Source organism: Equus przewalskii, chromosome 32 (genome assembly GCF_037783145.1).
Source record: "Equus przewalskii isolate Varuska chromosome 32, EquPr2, whole genome shotgun sequence".
Taxonomy (NCBI): domain Eukaryota; kingdom Metazoa; phylum Chordata; class Mammalia; order Perissodactyla; family Equidae; genus Equus; species Equus przewalskii.
This window is the reverse complement of record NC_091862.1, coordinates 21091028-21114356: the sequence shown is the minus strand read 5'-3', so window position 1 is coordinate 21114356 and position 23329 is coordinate 21091028. Positions and strand designations below refer to the sequence as shown.

The 23329-nt window shown below is 37.1% G+C and overlaps 1 pseudogene; it reads right to left on the bottom strand.

Annotated features, from left to right (window-relative positions):
- Nucleotides 1-4730: 4730 nt before the first annotated feature.
- Nucleotides 4731-4845, bottom strand: LOC139080848 (U6 spliceosomal RNA; annotated as a pseudogene).
- Between the last annotated feature and the right edge of the window lie 18484 nt (nucleotides 4846-23329).

The following is a 23329-nucleotide window of genomic DNA, read 5'->3' as shown; positions in this document are numbered from 1 at the left end:
CTGAGGGCCGCCCACCTCAGGAGGTGCTGCTGTTTCCTATTGACAAGAAGCGTGAGCTCTGACTTGAGCTCCTTTGTCTCCCTTATATCCACCTTAAATTGCCCAGTTTTTATATCAGCGACATTCTTTCTTTTCTCCCTCCGCAAGTAGGCATCTCTCCTTTCACAAGCTTGCTCTGGGCCCTGTGGGCTGACCCAGGAGTCCATGACGTAGCTTCCTCCTGGCTGGCTTGCTCTCTCTTGCAAATATCCCTCTGCTCCCTTCATTGACCCCTTTTCTCCTCCCACTTCTTAATATCATATTTCCTGCAGCTTTTTCCTTGACTGCTTTATTTTTTCTTGCTCTCTTTAAATAACCTTGCTTACCTCAACTCTCTACCTCACTTGGCTTCCATGTTAATTTCCAACCTTAAGCTTTCATCCAATATATTCCTCTACACCTCTCTGTTTGTTTGTTTGTTTGGTGAGGAAGATTAGCCCTGAGCTAATGTCTGTGCCGGTCTTCCTCTATTTTGTATGTGGGACACTGCCTCAGCATGGTTTGAGCAGTGTGTAGGTCTGCACCTGGGATCCAAACCCAAGAACCCTGGGCCACCAAATTGGAGTGCACAAATGTAGGCACTATGCCACCAGGCCAACCCATACATCTGTCTATAAAAACACTGTTTTAATGGAAAATTTCATAGGTACACAAAGAGAGAATAATGCAATGAATTCCCTTGTTGTCATCACCCAGCTTAAAAGTGATCCATATTTGGCCAATCTTATTTCATATATACTCAATAATTCCTGTAGATTAATAGTTGGAGCTAGAGGCCTGATTAGATTCAGTTCAATTGTTTAGGAAAGTAGATCACACACAGTTGGTGCTGTATATTTTCTAAAGAATCATTTAATTAGGCACATAAGTTTTTTTACTTATTAACGCTAATAGTGTTCATTGGGTTCTGTTTATGTCAGTCTGATATCTTCATTGTAAAGTTCCCCACCAAACTAATGATTTTAGCACTATTTGGTAATCATTGTCTAGATCCCCCATATCATTATGGGTTGAAAAATGGTGATTTTTCTAATTATGTCATTTTCTCTTTGTTTACTTGGAATTGTTCTGTAAGAACTTTCCTTGATCAATAATTTAGTTACCCTGAAATATAATTCATGCAAGAAAGACAATTTGCATATTTTATTTGTTGCCATTATTTATGGATTTTCAGAGTAATTAGTTGATACCTTCGTAACCTTCAATGATGATGAACGAGGTGTTTTATTTTGTTCTCTGAAGGAGTCCATTTCATTATGATCTCATGGATTTTTCGTTTTTTTAAACATCTAATGGGGTTCATTTTGTTGCAGTCATTAATCTTTTTGTTGCTCATATTGTTGCAGCTTAGGCTATGGGAGCCCCCTTGAAATGGGCTTCTGTGTCCCCTTGCCCATTTGTTTTCGCTAACTTTCTTGCTTTCCAGTATGATAGGATATCCCAAGCAAATCCTGCACATTCCTGCTCCAGACCTAGAAGCAGTATTTTACGAAGGAGCCTTGGCTTCTTTCAGAGAGGGGGGATTTAGAGAGCAGAATATCGGCTCTAGGAGTATTCCTTCCTGCTGGGGCATCACTGCCAGGCCTTCTCAATGCAAAGAGCTGTGGAATCGTTGCCGCCTCCTTCTTTTAAAGACAAGAAAACAATGAGTCACACTACTATTTCCAATTTAAATATAAGATTACATGATTTTTAGCCAACTTCTTTGATTTTACACTTGTACCTCATTTCTCTTATTTTAAAAATTTTGATTCCTAATGACATTAATGTAATTACTCATTGCTTCATCATGCAAGTACCCATGATGTTTTGAAAATAACAATTCTAATTCTTTTTAACAAGTCTACAATATTGTTTCAAATTTTCTTGCACTTATTTTGGTTCTTGGATTACATTCCACTAGGGATTTGCAGTTAAAGTACCATGTTTTAAATGCTCATAAGGGAATGTGTTTCCCTGTTTTTGATTACGCTGCTAAATTGATATACAGTTAGTTCATTTGTTTCCATCTGTTTTTCGGTTTTGAGGGAATTTTTCTGTTTAATTAATGTAATTAATTATAATTAATTTTTAATTATGTAAAAATTTGTATACATTTCCAAAGTCAAAATTTTGTGACAATATAAATTCAGAAAAATTTGCTTTCATTCCTATTTTATCCACCCTTCATTGGCTAGCCTTTCTATTAATTTTTGGTTTATTTTTCCATTGACATTGTGAAAATATTAAGCAACTATGCATACAAATTTATATTGTCCCTTTTCACATACAGCAGTTAGCAAACTATTAATACTGTTGTACACTTGCCTTTTTCACTTAACAATATATCTTGGAGATTACCAGTATATAGAACTCTCTCTCATCCCTTTTTATAGCTGCATAAGACTCCCTTGAGTGGATGTGAATAAACCTAGCTTATTCAACGAGACTTCTATTGCTGGACATTTGAGTCTTGTCTTTGCAAGCAAAGCTATAAAAAGCAAAAGCAATGCTTTAGCAGCATTGTTTGTAATTAATATTTTATATTAATTAATATTTTGTATATTAATATCAACATATTTATATACAATATTGCCATATATGAGATATATGATATATCTATATCATGTCAGTTTTTCCCAATGTATCTTTGAGATACATTCCTAGAAGTGGGATTGCTAAGTCAATGAAAAATGAATATGCATGTAATTTGATTATATTTTGTCTAATTTGCTCTGTGGGAATTGTATAACTTTGCATTCCTGTCAAAAAATACATTGCAATACTTGTTTCCTCACAGTCTTATCAAAAGAGATCATGGATTTTGCCAATCCGATAGGTAGGAAATGGTTTCTTAGTGAGTTACAATTTGTCTCTCTCTTGTTGTGAGACTAATCATTGTTTCCTGTGTTTAAAGTTGAATTAATTTTTTGTGAACTGCCCATTCATATTTTTCTTGTGTTGCTTTTTTGTAATTCTCAATTTTTAGGAGTCCTTCAAGAGTTAAAGATGTTGACTCTTTATTATAAGTTACCAAATGTTATATCCAATTTGTCATTTGTCTTTAGACTTTGCTTATGGTGTTTCTTGTCATTCGAAAGTTTTCATGGTTATATTGTCAGATTTATTAATACTTTAAGTTGCTCTTGGGTTTTGAATTGCCTGTGTTATTTACCAATACTCATTTCATTTTTACGTTTAAATAACTGATTCCTTTCACTTTTGCATTTTTAATTCAAAATTAATATATCAAAAAATTAATTTCTCCTCTTCCCCTTCCCTCTAGACACTCTTTCTCTTGACTTCCTTGTTTTTATTAATGGCTCCCCAAGATCTCCTTGTTATTTGAGCCCAAAATCTCCAAGTCATTCTTGATTTTTTGCCTGCCTCTCTTACCTCTGAATAGATTTCTTAAAATTCTGATTGTGATTTTCCCACCAGGTAGGGGAGAATTCCACAGAATGTTGTTAAGATTATAGAAAAATGTGATAAAATTCAAACTGATTTAGGACTAGATATTTAGTCTATTTTGGCTTAAAAGTACAATACGTCAAATAGAGTATTTTGTGGTCAGTAATTACCAACTGGAGGAATATTTTGATTTTTCTTAAGTATGATAAGTCAATTGAACCAATAATTAATAGACCCCAAGTTCTCTGAACAGGTCTTAGGAAAAAATGAATCAGTGAGAAATAATTCTTGTTTTGACAGCTTAGGTAAATGGACAACTCATGACCATGCTTGCTTCTGATCAACAGTTACCTCAGGGACGGGACAACTGGCTGGTGTATCTTGTTTGCTCTAAGGCCAAACATCCATGAGAAAAATGGTCCAACAGTTACTGAATCATGATTCAGCAGGAATCTGCATCAAATCTGTTAACAGTTACATCCAATTTGTAGAAGGACACCACGAGAGCAGAACATCTTGGATTAAGAATATGTGAATAGGGATTTAGTTCTGACACAAAGAACAGCAAACTTCTTAACCAATGACATTTAGAAATAGAGTTAAAAAATTTGAGGGTTAAAAGTTTATAGTTCAAACTGACTCTTGATTCAGAAAACCTATAAAACTCAAAAGATTGTTTATTTGTGTGATTTGACAAATAATGATCAAACATAAATGCCTGAAGGTATAAGGACATAATGTAAACCAAAGTAAAAAGGCACACTATTGATAGTTAGCTTTCTACTCAAGATTACCTGACTTTCCATTTATGTCCATTAGTCCACTCAAGATCATTTTGTGCCAGTCAGTGCTGTGGCAATTTGTACGTGATTTGTGTTGATAAACAAAAGATATGCGTAGAGTTAATTTTAGTCCTGGTCTTACACCATGATTGATGAAGAAACAGAGACAAAATTTCCCCCAATTGTCTAAGTTAGACAGTGGAATTCTCGATAAGTTTTAGATAAGTTGAGTATATTTTACTTTGTGTGCTATTGTTTATGAAGTATCAGTTTATATATATTATCCAACATGCACATAAAACAGACTAGGACATTCATGAATTATATTATTCCAAATTGCATAACACGGCTTGTGGAACTTTCCTATGAAACAAAAACAGAATCTAAAAATAAGTCTAAAGCTTTTTTGTTCCCAGGGATTTTTGTTTCCATCAATTTAGTAAATTAGATAGCTAGAATGACTCTTCTGATTAAAACAAGTAAAACTCTGGCTAAAATATATTTTTAAAATCTTTTTTTGAAAATATAGAATACTTCACGAATTTGCATGTCATGTCATCCTTGTGCAGAGACCGTCATAATTTCCTCTGTGTCATTCCAATTTTTCAGTATATGCTGCTGCTGAAGTGAGCACATTTTGAAAATCTTTTTAAACTCACTGATAAAAACGGAGGAATATGCAGAAGCAAAACAAAAGTCAAACTGGAATGCTGGAAGGCAAGCAAGTGTTCGTACTGGCTTTTAATCTGGAATTATCTGGACTGAGACTTTGAGCTTCCCTTCTGAAGGCTGAAGAAGCAAAGAGGATGGACCGTAAGCTTCAAAACTACGTACAGTGGAGAACCCGACAGAAAACTTATAAATAAAGCTGAATCTGCAGAGAATTACATTCTTTACATTCTTAGTATAAGGATGAGTAAGAAAGAAACCTCATTGGGAAGAAGGAGAAAGTAAGGAAATTTAATTGTCTTTACCTCTATGGGAGGTGGAAGAAAAAATAATGTCATCTGAGAATGTGTAACTAAATTCAGCCCCCATGTAGATGTGTGATCTTGATTTATTCTATCTGTGTGGTCTGAAAAACCACAAGCAGCAAATCTAAAGTGGTCTATGTTTGGAAGTGACCCCAAGCTAGAGATAAAAGCAAATAAAAATTACGTCTGAAAAACTTTAATGAAGGCCTCAAGGTTTTCCCACAGAAACAATTCTAAGGAAAGTTAGCAGCCTACAGTCAAAAGTCACAAAGCACACAAGGTCCCATGAAAATAGATGAGCCAAGAGATACCAGAACAGACCCACAAAGACTTCTGGTAAAATTGAATGCAAAATAACTATGGAATATGTCTAAATAAATTCAAAATAAGCTTTAAAAGTGGAGAAGACAAGAATGTAAAAAACCAACAAATTGGGAGAAAAATCAAATAAAACTTCTAGAAATTAAAAATGTACAAAATAAACTTAAAATCCTATGGATGGATTAAGCAGAATAGACATAGTTGAAGAGAAACCCAGTGAACTGAAAAATAGACCTAAATAAATCTAGGATAAAGATCCAAAAAGGCAAGGTGAAGAAAATTATGAAAGGCTGATTCACTCCTATGCTTGTGGAAGATAAGAGTGATAAGATATATTATATATATCTTAGATATAATTCCAGAGGTAAGTAATAGAAATGAAATGGAAAGGGCACTATCTAAGAGATAGTGAATGAGAATGCATCAGAATTGCTGAATTGTTGAAAGGAGCCAATCCTCAGATGTAGAGAACCCAATGAATTACAAACAGGTAAAAAAATCTACACAAACACATCATCATGAAATATTTGAATATGAAAGAAAAAGATATATTTAAAGAAGACAGAGAAAACAACAGGCCACCTACAGAGGAACAGAAATTTTACTATTTCTAACTTCTCAAAACCAGAAGCCAGAAACCAGCAGAATGACATCTTCAACATGCTAAGAAAAATCACTGCCAGTTTGGTATTTATTCCCAGGAAAACTATCTTTTGTTAATGAGGATAAAATAAAGATTGACAAATTTGTCACCAAAAGACATTCACTTGAGGAAATTCTGAAAGATGCCTTCAAGAAAAAGGAAAATGTTTCTAAGTAGAGTGTTTAGCATGAATGTAAAATTTAAATAACTATGTTGGCAAATATGCAATTCTAATCAAATGTAAAATGTATATAATAGTAATGATAATAGCAATGTTTAACTTTGGGGCATAATAAAAGCTAAAACTAAAATACTGGACCACCATAACATATAAGTCAAAATAGGAGTGATGACAATTAAAATATTCAAATTTGTTTGGATAATTTGAGAGGTGGATGTGCATATTGATAAAAGGTATACTTTGTTAGGCATGCATGTTAAAAGAGCTGGAGTCTAAGGGCAATGTGGTAACCTGAATTGGATCCTGGAACAATAACAAAAAAGAGTATTAGTAAAATCTAAATAAAATCTGGAGTTTATGTAGTAATGTACAAATGTTGGTTCTTTAGTTTTGATAAAAATACTGGGATAATGTAAAATGTTAGCAATAGGAGACACTGGGAGAGAGCTATATGGGAACTGTCTGTATTATCTCTGCAACTTCATTGTAAACCTAAAATTTTTCCAAAATAGAAACTTTATTTTACAAAATAGCCACTAAAAGAATAACAAACAGCACAGTACATCCAAACAAGTAGAAATAAAACCAAACATACAGTAATCACAGTAAATATAAATGGCCTAAATTCTCCAGTTAAAATGACAAAGAATGTCAAGTGGCTATAAAAAATGCCCAATAGCATGTATTTAAAATATATTCAATCTAGGGCTGGCTCCATTGCATAGTGGGTAAGTTTGGTGTGCTTTACTTTGGTGGCCTGGGTTTGCAGGTTCGGATCCTGGGTGCAGACCTACAGAATTCATCAGCTATGCTGTGGCAGTGACCTGCATATAAAGTGGAGGAAGACTGGCACAGACGTTAGCTCAGAGTTAATCTTCCTCAACAACAACAAAAATATGAATATGTGTATACATATATATTTATTTATCTAAAACATTAGAACACAGGAAGTTTGAGAATATAAGTTCAAAAAAGATAAACTAAGCAAATACTAACTACAACATAGAAATGTTGTAGAACTATATTAATCTCAGACAAAATAGACTTCAAAGCAAACATATTGGTAGAGATTGTAACACAAAAAGTTAAAAGTTCAGGACAGTACATAAAAATAAAATTTTGTGAGAAGATATAAGAATCCCATTTTTATATGTCTAATCCAGAAGCTGAAAAATGCAAGGAAATGGATTCCTCTCCAGAGACTTCTAAAGAAACACAGACCCTACTGACACCTTGATTGCAGCCCCATAAGTCTCACTCAAAATTCTGAACTAATCTGATTCAGTAAAAATAAATTGATTAAAACTATACATGTAATTGTGGATAAATCTCCAAACCATAGTGTGAGTAAATGAGACTGGTCAGAGAGGACCACATACCATGTGATTCTGTTTATATAGAGTTCAAATATAGAAATAAATCAAGCAATATATTGTTTGGGATGGTATAATCATGGAGAAAAACTATGAATGATAAATAATATTTAAAAGTGATCATTGAAGGGGAGGAGTTAAAGTGGAGAGGGCCATACAGAAGTTTCAAAGATATCGACCATATTTTATTAGTCTCTGTGCTGAGTTCATGTGTGTTCATTTTTTTACTATTCTTTAAACTACACTTAAGTTTTTATATTCTTATTCACATGATATGTTTCACAATATAAAAAGTGTTTCATCCACTGACTCCCCCCACCCTGTTCCTTGGCTATAAATCCCCACTTTTCCTTCTTGTATTCAGAATTAAGTCCAATGTGTCTCCCCTCCTGTGAAACCCCATTGGAGTAGTCCCTACACCTATCACAATAGTCCTAAATACAGTCTGCCTAACTCCTTTGACAAACGTCAGATAACTTTTTCTTTAGCAACTGCTATAGCCAAAGGTGCTACCTGCAGGGAACCAAACAGGAAATTACAGAAAAATAAGAAGTTCTGACGACATGATGAACTTCTGGACAACCTAGCTTGGGAACAATCATTCTCCTTTTTCTTTCTTAAAGCACTTTGGATGAATTCTGTAACTTTGATCTGAAATATTCTGAACCAATATTAATAAGTGGGAAATTGGATATTTAAAATATAGTTGCCTTTGAAACCCATGCTAGTTGTTCACTATACTGCTTTGCAAGTTATAAGGATGATTAGAAATAAAGTAAATATGACTTACCTCCATCCACTTGAAAAAAACTCAAAATGCTGATCTTAACCCATATTTTGCTCTGACAGTTCTGGTTAGTAAGTGAAGGAAGAAAATACTGAGATAAATTCGAGATATTGTTTAGTAGCAAGTTTTGTTCTAGTTTGTTCATCTCTTTTCATGGTCAAGAAATACAGAACAGGAAATAAACACTAATCAAGGCTCGAAAGAGGAAAGGACTGAATAAAAACAGAATACAAATGAATCAAAGTATTTTCACACGGGATTTTATACTACTATCATTTTGAAAACCTGGGATATTACAGAAACCAAGAAGGCAACACTTATAGATTGATTTTGCTGGTGACAAGAAATTCAAATTCCTTCGTTCTTGAGAAGCAATGTAAACTAAACACCAAAGTCCCGACTACTACAAATAGCTGTTCTACTCTGCATGTCAGGATAAAACCCACACATTCACAGTAATTAGACCACGTGGGCATTGGAAGGACATTGTTATGGGACTTTTCTCTGGACAGTGAAGGACTCTAATGCCTCACCTGCCTTTGCTACACTGCTGAAATAATATCTATTACTGGTATTAATTTTAATAACCAATTTCGAAGATATGATAAAATTTTATTTTATAAGTATTCATTGTTTCTCATAGTTAACCTAGTAGGGAAAGACTGTTTCTCAAATTATAGACAGAAAACAGAGGTGCAGAGAGAGATGAAGTGGCCATTAATATCAGAAGCTGGTGAGGCAAGCTGCATAATGAGCTGGTCAGCTCTTGGTGTTTTTGTAGAAATTTAGGTCTATTCTTTGTGTTTCCTCTGCCATGCCTAGAATCACTGAATTTACCCAAATGTTAAATGGTTATAAGCCATGGAGGGGAGGGACCAGGAGAAAACTGTGAAGTAGACAGAACTATCCCTAGGCAGGTGCTCCCTGAGGAATGAATTGGATTCTAAAGTCCATCCCACCTTGTCAACTAGTAGGAACCATCCTTGAATTTAACAATAAGTAAGAGACCGCTGCCAGGAAATGCTGCCAGGAAATTACTTTCACTTAGTAAAGTTTGGTGCTGTGTTTTTGAAGTTCAACAATGTGTGTGTGCATGTGCACATGCGTGTGTGTGCTTGTGTGTGTGTTTGTAGAAATTAACCTCAAGTCAGAATTAACCTTTGGAGACAAAGAAGTTTAAAGTAAATAGAGGCTACATCCGCATTTGTTTCCATAGCAATGGGATTTTTTTCCCCTGGAAATCGAACAATGTCAATTTGATGCTTTCACTCTAAAATTTAAAATCACACCTTAGCTAATGCTAATTCCATTTATAATTTTTCAGAATTCTAACAGGCATAAATAACCCCAGACTTCACTGTAATGAAAAAGAAAAGGTTAATTCTTCAGTCAATTTTGGAAGACGTAGCTAAACATAAAAAAAAATTGCTGAAAGACATTTCCATGTTTCGTTTTTGTTTTTTTTCCTTCTAAATCTGCTTCATTTCTCCTCAGGAATATAACAGGGCATTTTTATAAAAAATTATGGTTGAGTAGAAATGTTATTGCACAAAGTTGGGGTTCTCTGCCCGATGTACATAAACAAGCCAATTAATTCTGGAATTGGCCTTTGGGGGTAGAAATAAGCTTTTATTCTGTGGGATCAATCTGCAGGGAGACAGGAGGCATGTGACCTTAGATCTGTCTCCCCAGTTCAGGATTTGAGGCAAAATTTAAGAGGTTAAGAACAGGCTGGCACATGGAAATGCTGGTGGGACAGGTGTTGATTGGCAGGCTTCAAGCATTTATGGTAAGGTTTTAAACACTTATGAGAGGGTTCTGAACATTTATCATAGGGTTCTAAACATGTTTGATGAGGTTATAAACATTTATGATGGGGTTCTAAACATTTTGATGGGGATCTAAACATTTTTGATGAGATGGGGAAGAATTTTAACACCAGATCTTCCTGAATGAAGGACCCCTTGCTTCTGGTAAGAGTCCAACTTTCAAGTTCCAGTCATGTCTCGGTCTTTAGGTTCTGTGGGGAGGAGGACCTTGGTCCTGAGGTTGTTTCAGATCACGATTTCTTCTTTTGTGCATGCCCTGGCTATAGCTACAGCTATGTGACTTTGTAGTATTTCTGAAAGACAATTCCTAATCACTCTGTTGATAATAGATGTGGTCATTTGAACTGGTCCTGGAAGGCTTTACAGAAATGTGTCTGAAACAGTACAATAATTGAGACATTTCTTATGTTCAGTTCTTTACTGGATCTTATTGACATTGGATTCAGTCACATGCTGTCCTGGGTTGGGTGATTTCTAGCAAAATACCGTTCTAATTCTGTGCTGTGTCAAGGACTCCCTAAAAATATGTGTTCAAATAGTCCCCTTTATTTCAAAATTATACCTTATGGCAGCCATTGTTGAGACCTAGTACAGGCATGCTGACACAGACGCTGGCAGAAGCCATTGAAGTTCTTCCTGTGGCCTGTTAGCCCTGGAGTCTGCCACACCCACTAGAGTGCAGATTTAATCCAGTTCAGCCATGGCAGGCAGCCCACCCTAGGGACCAGTCCTGCCCAGCAGTAAGCCTTCAGGCTACATGTCAGCCTGCATAGACTGGGTGCCTTGATCCTCTACAGGGAGGTGAGTGTGTCTGCCTCTGTGGGACAGGGCCTGTGTGAGGACCAGGTGAACTGTGGGTACATTGGTGGAGAGGTGGGGACCTATGCAATGGGGAGATGGGTATGGGGTTGGGAAGTGTGCACAGACCAGGAACTGTTGACAGTGTGGGTGGACCTGTGGGTGGTGGGGTTTACCAGTGGCAGAAGACCCCGTGCTTCACAAACAGCTACAAAGAGGATCAGCCCCACCTCCAAAACCTGAAACAACTGGGTGCTCCCATGCCCAGGCAAGCCCCACTCAGCTGCAATCCTAAGAGAGCTGACAACAGCTTTGCAGGCCTGAGGCCTACAGAAACTGTAAGCCCCTGAGCCTAGCAACCAGCTACACTGGGTACCTACTCAATTAACAGGAAAACTGCAACAGGACTGTGCTACTAGACCTTGTAGCCAATAGTGCTGGGGCTCCTCTAACCCAACTTACAAACAGCTGGACAGAGAGGGAAAGATCAGACACCCTGGGAACCTGCAGTAAGAGCAATGCTGCCACAGCAGAAGGACACAATAGCCCACATAGGGGTCACTCCTGGATCATATGGACTGGTTACAAGTGGAAAGCACACTTCTGGGCTTCAAAAGGCCTCTCTTACATAAGGCCACTTCTCCAAGATCAGGAGACATAGTTGATTCACCTAATACATAGATATAAGCACAGAGAAAGAGGCATAATGAGGAGGCAAAGGAATACATTCTAAGCAAGGGAACAGGACAAAACCCCAGAAAAAACTAGATGAAACAGAAATAATCAATATACCTGACAATGAGTTCAAACAAAAACTCATAAGGATGCTCACTGATCTTGGGAGAAGACTGGATGAACACAGTGAGAATGTCAACAAAGAATTGGAAAATATAAAAAAGCACCAATAAGAAATGAAGAATACAATACTGGAAATGAAAAATTCACTAAAGGGACTCAATAGCAGAGTAGATGATACAGGAGAACAGGTCAGCGAGCTGGAGGAAAGACTAGAGGAAATCACCCAAGCTAAACAGATGAAAGAAAAAAGAATTAAAAAGAATGAGAAAAGTTTAAGGGAACTCTGTGACAATATCAAGTGCACTAACATTCGTATTATAGGTATCCCAGAAGGAGAACAGAGAGACAAAGGGACAGAGAACCTATTTGAAGAAATAATAGCTGAGAACTTTCCTAACCTAAGTAAGGAAACAGGCATCCAGGTACAGGATGCACAGAGAGCTCCAAACAAGATAAACTCAAAGAAGCTTACGCCATGACACATTGTAATTAAAATGTCCAAAATTAAAGATGAAGAGAGAATCTTAAAAATGGCAAGAGAAAGGCAACAAGTGACATACAAAGGAAAGCCCATAAGGCTGTTGACGGACTTCTCAGCCTAAACTCTAGAGGCTAGAAGAGAGTGGCATGATGTATTTAAAGTGCTGAGAGGAAAAAATCTACAGCCAAGATTATCATTCAGAATGGAAGGAGAGACAAAGAGCTTTCCAGATAAGGAAAAATTAAAGGAGATTATCACCAAGAAACCAGTTCTACAAGAAATGCTGAAGAGACTTATTTAAGTGGGAAAGAGAAGACCACAAATAGGAATAAGAAAATTATTTAAACCTTCCCCCCAAACCAGGCAATAAAATTACTGGTAAAGGCAAAAATATAGTAAAGGTAACAGATCAACCACCTATGAAGATAATATGAAGGTTAAAACACAAAAGTACCACAATTATCTATTTCAATGATAAGAGGGTAATGGATAAACACACACAAAACAACAGATTAGATATGATTTCAAAAACATAAAATGTGGAAGGATGGGAGTAAAAGAGTAGAGCCTTTAGAAAGAGGTCAAGCTAAAGAGACTATCAACTCAATATAGATTGCTACATACATAGAATATTGTATAGGAACCTCATGGTAATCACAAACCAGAAACCTATAATAAATAAACAAATAAGTAAGAAGAAAGAAATCAAATATATTACTAAAGAAACCTATCAAACCACAAGGGAAGAGAGTAAGAGAAGAAGAAAGGAAGAGAGAGGAATTACTAAAACATCCAGAAAAAAATGGCAATAAGTATATATTTATCAATAGCTACTTTAAATGTCAATGGACTAAATGCTCCAATCAAAAGTCATAGGGTGGCAGATTGGATAAAAAGACAAGACTCATATGTACACTGCATAGAAGAGAAACACTTCAGACCTAGAGACACTCACAAAATGAAAGTGAAAGGATGGAAAAAGATACTCCGTGTAAATAGCAAAGAAAAGAAAGTGGGGCTAGCAATCTTATATCAGACAAAATAGACTTCAAAATAAAAACTGTAACAAGAGACAAAGAAGGGTACTATATAATGATAAAGGGAACAATCCTACAAGAGGATATAATGCTTGTAAATATCTATGCACCCAACATAGGAGCACCTAAATATATGAAGCAATTATTAACAGACATAAAAGGAGAAATAGACAGTAACACAATAATAGTAGGGAACTTCACACTTCACTTACATCAATGGATAGATCATCCAAACAGAAGTTCAATAGGGAAACACTGGCCTTAAATGACACATTAGACCAAATAGACTTAGTGGGTATATATAGAACATTCCATCCAAAAACCACAGAATACACATTCTTTTCAAATGCTCATGGAATGTTCTCCAGGATTGATCACATATTAGGCCACAAAACAAGTATAAGTAAATTTAAGAAGATCAAAATAATACCAAGCATCTTTTTGGACCACAAAGGATGAAACTAGAAATCAACTACAGGAAGAAAATCAGAAAAGGCACAAAAATGTGGAGATTAAACAAAATGCTACTTGAACAATGACTGGGTTAATGAAGAAATCAAAAAATATCTGGAGACAAATGGAAATTAAAATACAAATACAACATGCCAAAATCTATGGGATACAGCAAAAGCAGTTCTAAGAGGGACGTTTATGGCAATTCAGGCCTACCTCAACAAATAAGAAAAATCCCAAATAAGCAATGTAACAGTGTACCTAAAGGAACTGGAAAAGAAGAACAAAGCCCAAAATCAGCAGAAGGAAGGAAATAATAAAAAGCAGAGCAGAAATAAATGAAATAGAGACTAAAAAAGCAATAGAAAAAATCAATGAAACCAAGAGCTGGTTCTTTGAAAAGATAAACAAAATTGACAAACATTTAGCTAGACTCACCAAGAAAAAGAGAGAGAACGCTCAAATAAATAAAATCAGAAATGAAAGAGGAGAAATTACAATGGACATCTCAGAAATACAAAAGATTATAAGAGAATACTATGAAAAGCTACATGCCAACCAATTGGATAATCTAGAAGAAATGGATAAATTCTTAGAATCAAACAACCTTCCAAAACTGGATCAAGAAGAAGTAGATAATTTGAATAGACCAATCATCAGTAAGGAGATCAAAATAGTAATCAAAAATCTCCTAAAAAATAAAAGTAAGTGATCAGATGGCTTCCCTGGTGAATTCTACCAAACGTTCAAAGAAGACTTAGTACCCATCCTTCTCAAAATTTTCCAAAAAATTGAAGAGGAGGGGAGGCTTCCTGACTCATTCTATGAAGCCAATATTATCCTGATACCAAGCCAGACAAAGACAACACAAAAAAAGAAAGTTACAGGCCAATATCACTGATGGACATCGATGCAAAAATTCTCAACAGAATACTAGCAAATCGAACACAAGAATACATTAAAAAGATCATACATCATGATCTAGTGGGTTTCATCCCAGGGATGCAGGGATGGTGCAACATCTGCAAATCAATTAATGTGATACACCACATTATCAAAATAAAGAATAAAAATCACATGATCTTCTCAATAGATGCAGAGAACGCATTTGACAAGATACAGCATCAATTTATGATAAAAACTCTAAATAAAATGAGTACAGAAGGAAAATACCTCAAGAAAATAAAGCCATATATGACAAACCCACAGCAAATATCATTCTCAATGGAGAAAAACTGAAAGCTATCCCTCTCAGAACAGGAACCAGACAAGGATGCCCACTGTCACCACTCTCATTTAACATAGTATTGGAAGCCCTAGCCACAGCAATCAGGCAGGAAAAAGAAATAAAAGGGATCCAAATTGGAAAGGAAGAAGTGAAACTGTCACTATTTGCCGATGACATGCTTTTATCTACAGAAAATCCTAAAGAATCCACTTAAAAACTTTTAGAAATAATAAATGAATACATTTATGTTGCAGGATACAAAGTCAACATACAAAAATCAGTTGCGTTTCTATACACTAACAGTGAAGTAGTAGAAAGAGACATTAAGAATACAATCCCATTTACAATTGCAACAAAAAGAATAAAATACCTAGGAATAAACTTAACCAAAGAGGTGAAAGGTCTGTACACTGAAAACTATAAAACATTGTTGAAAGAAATTGAAGAAGATACAAAGAAATGGAAAGATATTCCATGTTCTTTGTTTTCTATGTAGTTTTTTAATGATGTATTTCTTTGTTTTCTCCTTATTTATTTCTTTGTGTCTCCGTACTGGTTTTTAGTTTAGTGGTTATGCTGAATTTTGTATTCAGAATCTCGTGTACAAGATAGTCCATTTTCTGATGTCCTCTTATTTCCTTAGTCTAAACTGATTCAGTCCTTTCCCTCTTGCCCTCCTAAGTTGTTTTTCTCATATGTGATTCCATATTGTGTTGTGAGTTTGTGGTTAACATGACAGGATTATATTTGGTTTTGGTGTTTTCCTTCTCTTTAGCTTAATGCTGTACTTGAGCATTTGCTATCCTAATCTGATCCTGTCTACCTATTTATCTCCTTATTCTGTGTTTTGTGACCCCTTTCTCCTTTGCTTTTCTTTTCATGTATGAGGGCCTTCTTGAGGATTTCTTGTAGGGGGGCATCTCCTGGCTACAAACTGCCTTAGCTTTTGTTTGTCTGGGAAAGTTTTTATTTCTCCATCATATCTGAAGGATATTTTTGCTGGATAGAGTATTCTTGGCTGAAGATTTTTGTCTTTTAAGGATTTGAATATGTCATTCCATTCTCTCCTATCTTGTAAGGTTTCTGCAGAGATATCCCCTGAAAGCCTGATAGGGGTTCCTTTGTAGGTTATTTTCTTCTGCCTTGCTGCCCTTAGTATTCTTTCTTTGCCATTCATTCTTGCCAGTTTTACTACTGTATGCCTTGCAGTAGGTCTTTTTACACTGACAAATCTAAGAGATCTGGAAGCCTCTTCCACATGGATTTCCCTCTCTTCCCCTAGGTTTGGGAAGCTCTCTGCTATTATTTCTTTGAAAATGCTTTCTGCTCCCTTCTCCTTCTCTTCTCTTTCTTGAATACTTATAATTATTATGTTGCATTTCCTCATTGAGTCAGATATTTCTCAGAGACTTTCTTCATTTCTTTTTAGTCTTAGTTCTCTAACCTCCTCTTTCTGGGGCATTTCAACATGTCTGTCTTCGATTATGCTGACCCGCTCCTCTATGGTGTCCACACAAGCATTCAGGGAATCCGTATTTTGTTTTATCTCTTCCATTGTGTCTTTCATCTCTAATATTTCTGATTGACCCTTCTTTTTGGTTTAAATCTCTTTTGTGAAGTAGCTCTTGAACTTGTTGAATTGTTTCTCTACATTCTCTTTTACCTTGTTGAATTTTTTGATGATAGCTATTTTGAATTCCTTGTCATTTAGATTACATATTTCTGTGTCCTCAGGACTGAGTTCTGGGTGCTCATTGTTTTCTCTCTGGTCTGGAGATTTGATGTAGTTTCTGATGGAAGGTCAGGTCTTTCTCAGCCTGATATTATTTGGTTGCAGTTACAGCCTATTGCCACTGGGTGGGGGTCAAGAGCCACATATTATGAGCCTTCCACCCTCAGCCAAGACCCCAGGCAGTGGAGCTGCGCTGGGCGGGTGGGGTGAGGGTGCTTCCTCCTCCGTGCTCTCCAGGCTTTCTTACGCTGCTCTCACTATCTGGTCTCCTTGGGTCTTGGCTTGATAAGGTCACCCCCTGCAAAAGCTTTTGCCCCATTAGAGGGGTTCCCTCTAGGCTGCAACGGCCCTAGGGAGTCCTTGATGTTCCTGTGAATGTGTGACCTCTCCCCACTCCTTCCCTCATGGAGCCTTCTGTGGCAGTGACTGCAGTCTTTAGTGGAGGGAGCGAAGTTCTCTCTTACCCCATTCTAGCTCCTCCGAGGGAGGCTCCAGCCTCTCTGCCCTCTGTTGTGTGGCTGCGTGTCTCTCTGATGTTTTTGTGTTGTTAGGATGTGCTCTGTTGGAGTATGGATGCCTCTATTCATTGTATGTTGGAGGAGAGAGAGTCCTGGGCAAGTTCACTCTGCCATGATGCTGACATCACTCTCTTCCCATGCTCTTGGATTGGAAGAATTAACATCATTAAAATGTCCATACTTCCTAAAGCAATCTATAGATTCAATGCAATCTCTATAAAAGTTCCAACATTTTTCACAGAAATAGAACAAAGAATCCTAAAATTTCTATGGAACAAGACGATGAATAGCCAAAGGAATGCTCAGGAAAAAGAACAAAGCTGGAGGTATCACACTCCCTGATTTCATAATATACTACAAAGCTATAGTAACCAAAAAAGCATGGTGCTGGCACAAAAATAGACACACAGATCAATGGAATAGAATTGAGAGCCCAGATATAAACCCACACATTTACAGACAGCTAATTTTTGACAAGGGAGCCAAGAGGATACAATGGAGAAAGGAGAGTCTCTTTAATAAACGGTGTTGGGAAAACTGGACAGCCAGAAGCAAAAGAATGAAAGTAGACCATTACCTTAGACCATGCACAAAAATCAACTCAAAATGTAGTAAAGACTTGAATGTAAGACCCGAAACCATGAAACTTCTAGAAGAAAATGTAGGCAGTACACTCTTTGACGTTGGTCTTAGCAGCATATTTTCAAGTACCATGTCTGACTAGGCAATGGAAACAAAAGAAAAAATAAACAAATGGACTATATCAAACTAAAAAGCTTCTGCACAGCAAAGGAAACCATCAACAAGATGAAAAGACAACCTAACAATTGGCTGAAGATATTTGCAAACCATATATCAAATAAGGGTTTAATATCCAAAATATACAAAGAACTCATACATCTCAACAACAAAAAAAAAACCCAACAATCTAATTAAAAAATGGGCAAAAGATCTGAACAGAGATTTCTCCAAAGAAGATATACAGATGGCCAATAAGCACATGAAAAGGCATTCAACATCTTTAGCTATCAGGGAAATGCAAATCAAAACTACAATGAAATATCACCTCACTCTTGTCAGAATGGCTATAATTAACAATACAGGAAACAATAAATGTTGGAGAGGATGTGGAGAGAAGGGAACCCTTGTTCACTGCTGGTGGGAGTGCAAACTTGTGCAACCACTATGGAAAATAGTATGGAGTTTCCTCAGAAAATTAATAATAGACCTACCATGTGATCCAGCTATTCCATTGCTGGGTGTTTATCCAAAGAACTTGAAAACACAAATGTGTAAAGATACATGCACATCTATGTTCATTGCAGCATTATTCACAACGGCCAAGCCTTGGAAGCAACCTAGGTGCCCATCAAGGGATGAATGGATAAAGAAGATGTGGTGTGTATACACAACGGAATACTACTCAGCCATAAGGAATGGTGAAATCTGGCCATTTGTGACAACATGGATGGAGCTTGAGAGTATTATGCTAAGTGAAATAAGTCAGAGGAAGAAAGTCAAATACTGTATGATCTCACTCATAAATAGAAGGTAAAAACAACGACAAACAAACACATAGCAACAGAGATTGGATTGGTGGTTACCAGAGGGGAATGGGGGAGGGAGGAGGGCGAAAGGTGTGATTAGACACATGAGCGGTGATGGGTTACAATCAGTCTCCGGGTGGTGAACATGATGTAATTGACATAGAATTAGAAATATATCACAACATACACCTGAAGGTTATATAATGTTATAATCCAATGTCAGTGCAATAAAAAAAAGTTTAAAAAAATGAATTAATTAAAAAACTAAAATAAAATCTTACCTTATGTTATTTTTAAAATATCAAATTTTGGCCACAAACTGTGCAGACAACTGTTCTTTAAAGCTATCAGGGAATTTTGCTGTCATTTATACTTGATATTCAAAACTTTTAAAAGATTTACTTGGAGCCAGTCTGGTGGCATAGCAGTTCAGTTTGTGTGCTCTGCTTCGGCAGCCCAGGGTTCACCAGTTTGGATCCCGGATGTGGACTTACACATGGCTTATCAATCATGCTCTGGCAGGCATTTCACATATAAAATGGAAGAAGATGGGCAAAGATGTTAGCTCAGGGCCAATCTTCCTCAGCAAAAAAGAGCAGGATTGGAGGCAGATGTAAACTCAGGGCTCATCTTCCTCAAATAAAAAAAGTATTTTCTTCCAAATGCCACAAGATGATGGTGGTAAGAAGGCAGTGTCCTTTATGTCTCTTCTCTCGAGTCTCAGAGAAGAGCAATAACAGTCTTGAGAAGTGATACAGAAAGAATATGCCATCCTTAATTGTACAAATACCAAACTATCAATGATGAAGCTATGTAGAGTCTACAGTTTCTATAGAAATAGGAATTTCTGTAAACAAGTGAAAATGCTAGAATATTCAGACCTGGAGCCTGAACGTGCAGCATGGAGCTAATGGCTCCATTCAAAAGAATTGTCACTTCTCTCTTGTCCTTTTCATTAGTCACTGCTACTCTTGTGTTTTGCCAGTTTCATTTTTCCTCCAGGCAAACATCCTGTAAGGCATAAGAGGGTGGGAGACTAATTAGTGTGTCAAGGGGAACCAGAAGCTACAGTGAGAAATTCAGAATCTCATTTTCCTTTCGCCCCTCAGAATTGATTTTGCTGTCACCGTTTAAAAAATAACAAATGGATGTACTGATGTTATTTGATGGAGATAAAGTACTTTCCTCCTCTGTACATATGATTTGCTGCAAATTCTGTCAACCATATATATATTCCAGAACCAAAATTATTAAAAATTCAGAGTAAGTCTTAAATGGTTTATTTATGGCTGTAAAATGGATTGATTTGCATTTGCTTATAGCTGTAATTAGGATAAGTCCAGATAGAAGTAAGGTAAAAGATATCTAATTAGATTAGAGTGGTTGCCAGAAAAGCAATGACTTCTTAAAAGCTCTGCGTTAGGGGGAGAACTTTGCAATCTGCTATTAAAAGCATTCTATTTTTGTCATTTATTTAGTTGCAGGTTGAATTGGAGATAAGGTTTTGTCGCCGTTTGTTTTTATTCTACCTCTAGACTCCGGTCCTGGTGGAAAGTTTTGTTTCTAGTGTGGTTTGGGATTGTGGACAGAAACTTTTCACATGTCAACTCTTTTTCGTGCCTTTGTTCTTTTCTTTCTGAGGAAGAGGGTGGGAAGGCCTCAGTTCCTTCTGTAAACTGCCTTTATTTGATACTGAGAAGCAGCTGAAATTTGATTCCTTTCCATTGTCGTCTTGTTTGGATTGATATTCACATCTTTCCCAACTGGGCCTTGGTGATATGGAGAAGTTGGACTCCTTTGCCAAGGCCTCATTAATCAGAGATGTTAGGTATTGATTAGGGGCATGTGGATCCCACACTTGAGTCTCATTACTTTGGAAGCTTTGCTGGTTTCTGCTCTTTTCTCTGGTCCTGATTCCCAAGTTATCACTTTCTGTTCTAGGCCTGTTTGTTTCCAACGGGATTGTTTTCCCACACAGTTTGATTCGAAGAGAGGGATTTATTTCCCCTCTCCTTTGGAATGGTACCTTGGTCTTATTTTACTTTATTATTTATATTTATTTATTTGTTTCATTAATTTGGTGGCAAATAAATTCATAGTCTTCCTTTCCCCCACCCCTTGCTTTCTTCTAGAAAGTTCTTTTAATGATGACACACTGGTTGGTTAACAGCAAACTTACACGACACATGAATGAAGGCCTCCTAGTCTGTCTTCAGGGAAGGTAGCCGTCCTTTCTTCCTTCCTTCCTTTTCTCCTCTCCTCTCTCTCTCTCCTCCTCTCTTTACCCGGCCCATTCTATGTCGGCTCTGCTTTAGTAAAGCATATTTTAGTTCTTAATAATGTGGCCAGGGAAGGTACCAGAAGGCTTTGAGTTAGGAATCAGGGTCCAATCCCACACTCATAAACCTCAAAAAGATCAGACAGGCCAAAGGGAAACTAGGCAGCAATCCTTGAAGGAATGTGTAATTTTCTCCGTGTCTTTTTGAGGTCTGGTTTTACAATCATCCGTGGAAGGCTGGACCAACGCCGAGTCTTGTTCTTTTCACAGGGCTTTCAACAACTGGGTTGAAAACTCATGGACTTTTATCAATTAAAAATAAATTTCTGCCTTCTCTGAAGGGAAAAGTGAAGGGCAATGGTTATGGGGTTAAGAACAGAAGAAGGAATGAAGAAGTACTAAGCACAGAATGAGGGCAGAATGAGGAGGGGATCCAGGGGGCTGAGTTTTGGAGATGCTAAGGGGCTGACCCTTGGCTCAGGCTCATTTGTGCTTCCCTTTGGCTGTGTTACTTTGGGCACATTCCCTAACCTTTCTGACTTCCAGTCTCTTCATTTGTGAATGGGAAAATAATACGTACTGCCCAGGGTTTTGTGAGGATTGATGGAGATGACCCTTACCCTGGACCGTACCTCTTGACACTGGGGGAACTTGTCTTTTGCATTTTTCTATGCCCTGGAGTCTAATCCAGTGCCTGGAACATGGTTGGTGATCAGTAAACATCTGGTCACAAGGGAGGAAAGGACACGAGCCTGTAACAGCATGATATTAAAGACGTGGGTCAGGAAGATAAGCAGGAAAAACCAAATTGGAAAGAATGAGAAAGGACAGGTGAAGCATGGAAACTAGTCAGGGTCTGCAGGTTAAATTTGCACGGTATCCTGGAGCCACTCCTCCCCGTCTCACGCTTCTTGGGGAAAGGCTCTTCTGCTGTCTTGTTCTAAACCCCATCAAAGTCTAAATTGCAAACACAGGATAAAACCACATAGTCTTAGTACCCTGGGGGTAAGACTTCTTATTAAATGTTTGTAAGCTAGACCCTACTTCCCCACCCTGTCAAACACTGCTGGTGGTTTGTTCAGATATTTCCATCTCAACCTCCGGATTCATGAGAACTACAATTTCAGTGCCGCTGCTCACGCTGATCCACATGAGGCAACCTCTAAAATCGTCCACTGAGTCATTGTCTTACTTAAACTAGCAAGCACTGAGAAGTGGTGGTGAGTTTGCTTCTGGTTTTCTCAGGGATTTTTCTTAATCTGCATTCGACACCTTGAGAAATGCTCCTGAGTCGTAGACGGTCAGTTCAGAAAGGTCCTCTAATGTCAGCTCAGCCCCCTGTGCATTGCAAATGAATCCTGATTGCAGTGCAGTGGCGTTCTGGTGCTTTATTTGTCATAAGTTTTGAGCAGTTCTCTCAGACTTCACCCTACAAAATCCATCACGTCTTGATGGATTTCGGGAAGTCATTCTCCTGTGTTTACATCAAGATCAAGAAATTGATGTTATTATGAAATTTTTTAATGAAGATTTGCTTTTGATGTTTATTAGTGTCTCAAAACTGTAAATAATAAAATCCATACATGCTAATATAAAAGTCAATAGTACAAACAGGGATGGACATTTCGTAAATGATCAATATAAGAGAAGGCATCAATTAAAATACAACTAAACAAAACAACAAAAACTCCAAATAAAATCAAGCTATATATTATAAAAACCCAGCATTTTAAACTAGATGAAAGACCTGGGCATCTGTTGTGAAGAGGACAGTTAAATAAGAAATCGAATCTTTACATCTAGTCCAGAGGCACTTGTTATCTCTGTTTTGGGGCTGTCATTAGAGCAGTCACTCAGTTATCATTGAGCACTGAGTGGTCAGAGACCATGACCTTCGGGTTCTGAGAAGAGATGGCAGCTGCACTGTTTCCTGGTCATTCTTTTAGATCCGTGGGAGGAGTTCTTCCTTGTGAGGCTGGATCACAGAAGTGATTAAGTGGTCTAGATTGCAGCTCTCCTTTCCAGAACACAGATAAAGTCTCTGTTCGAGTCTATCAATTTCACGTCCTTTGTGGATATTAAATTCTCAGATTTCCAGTGTGTGAAAAGTTCTTTGAATGAACAATGAAATTTGATCATT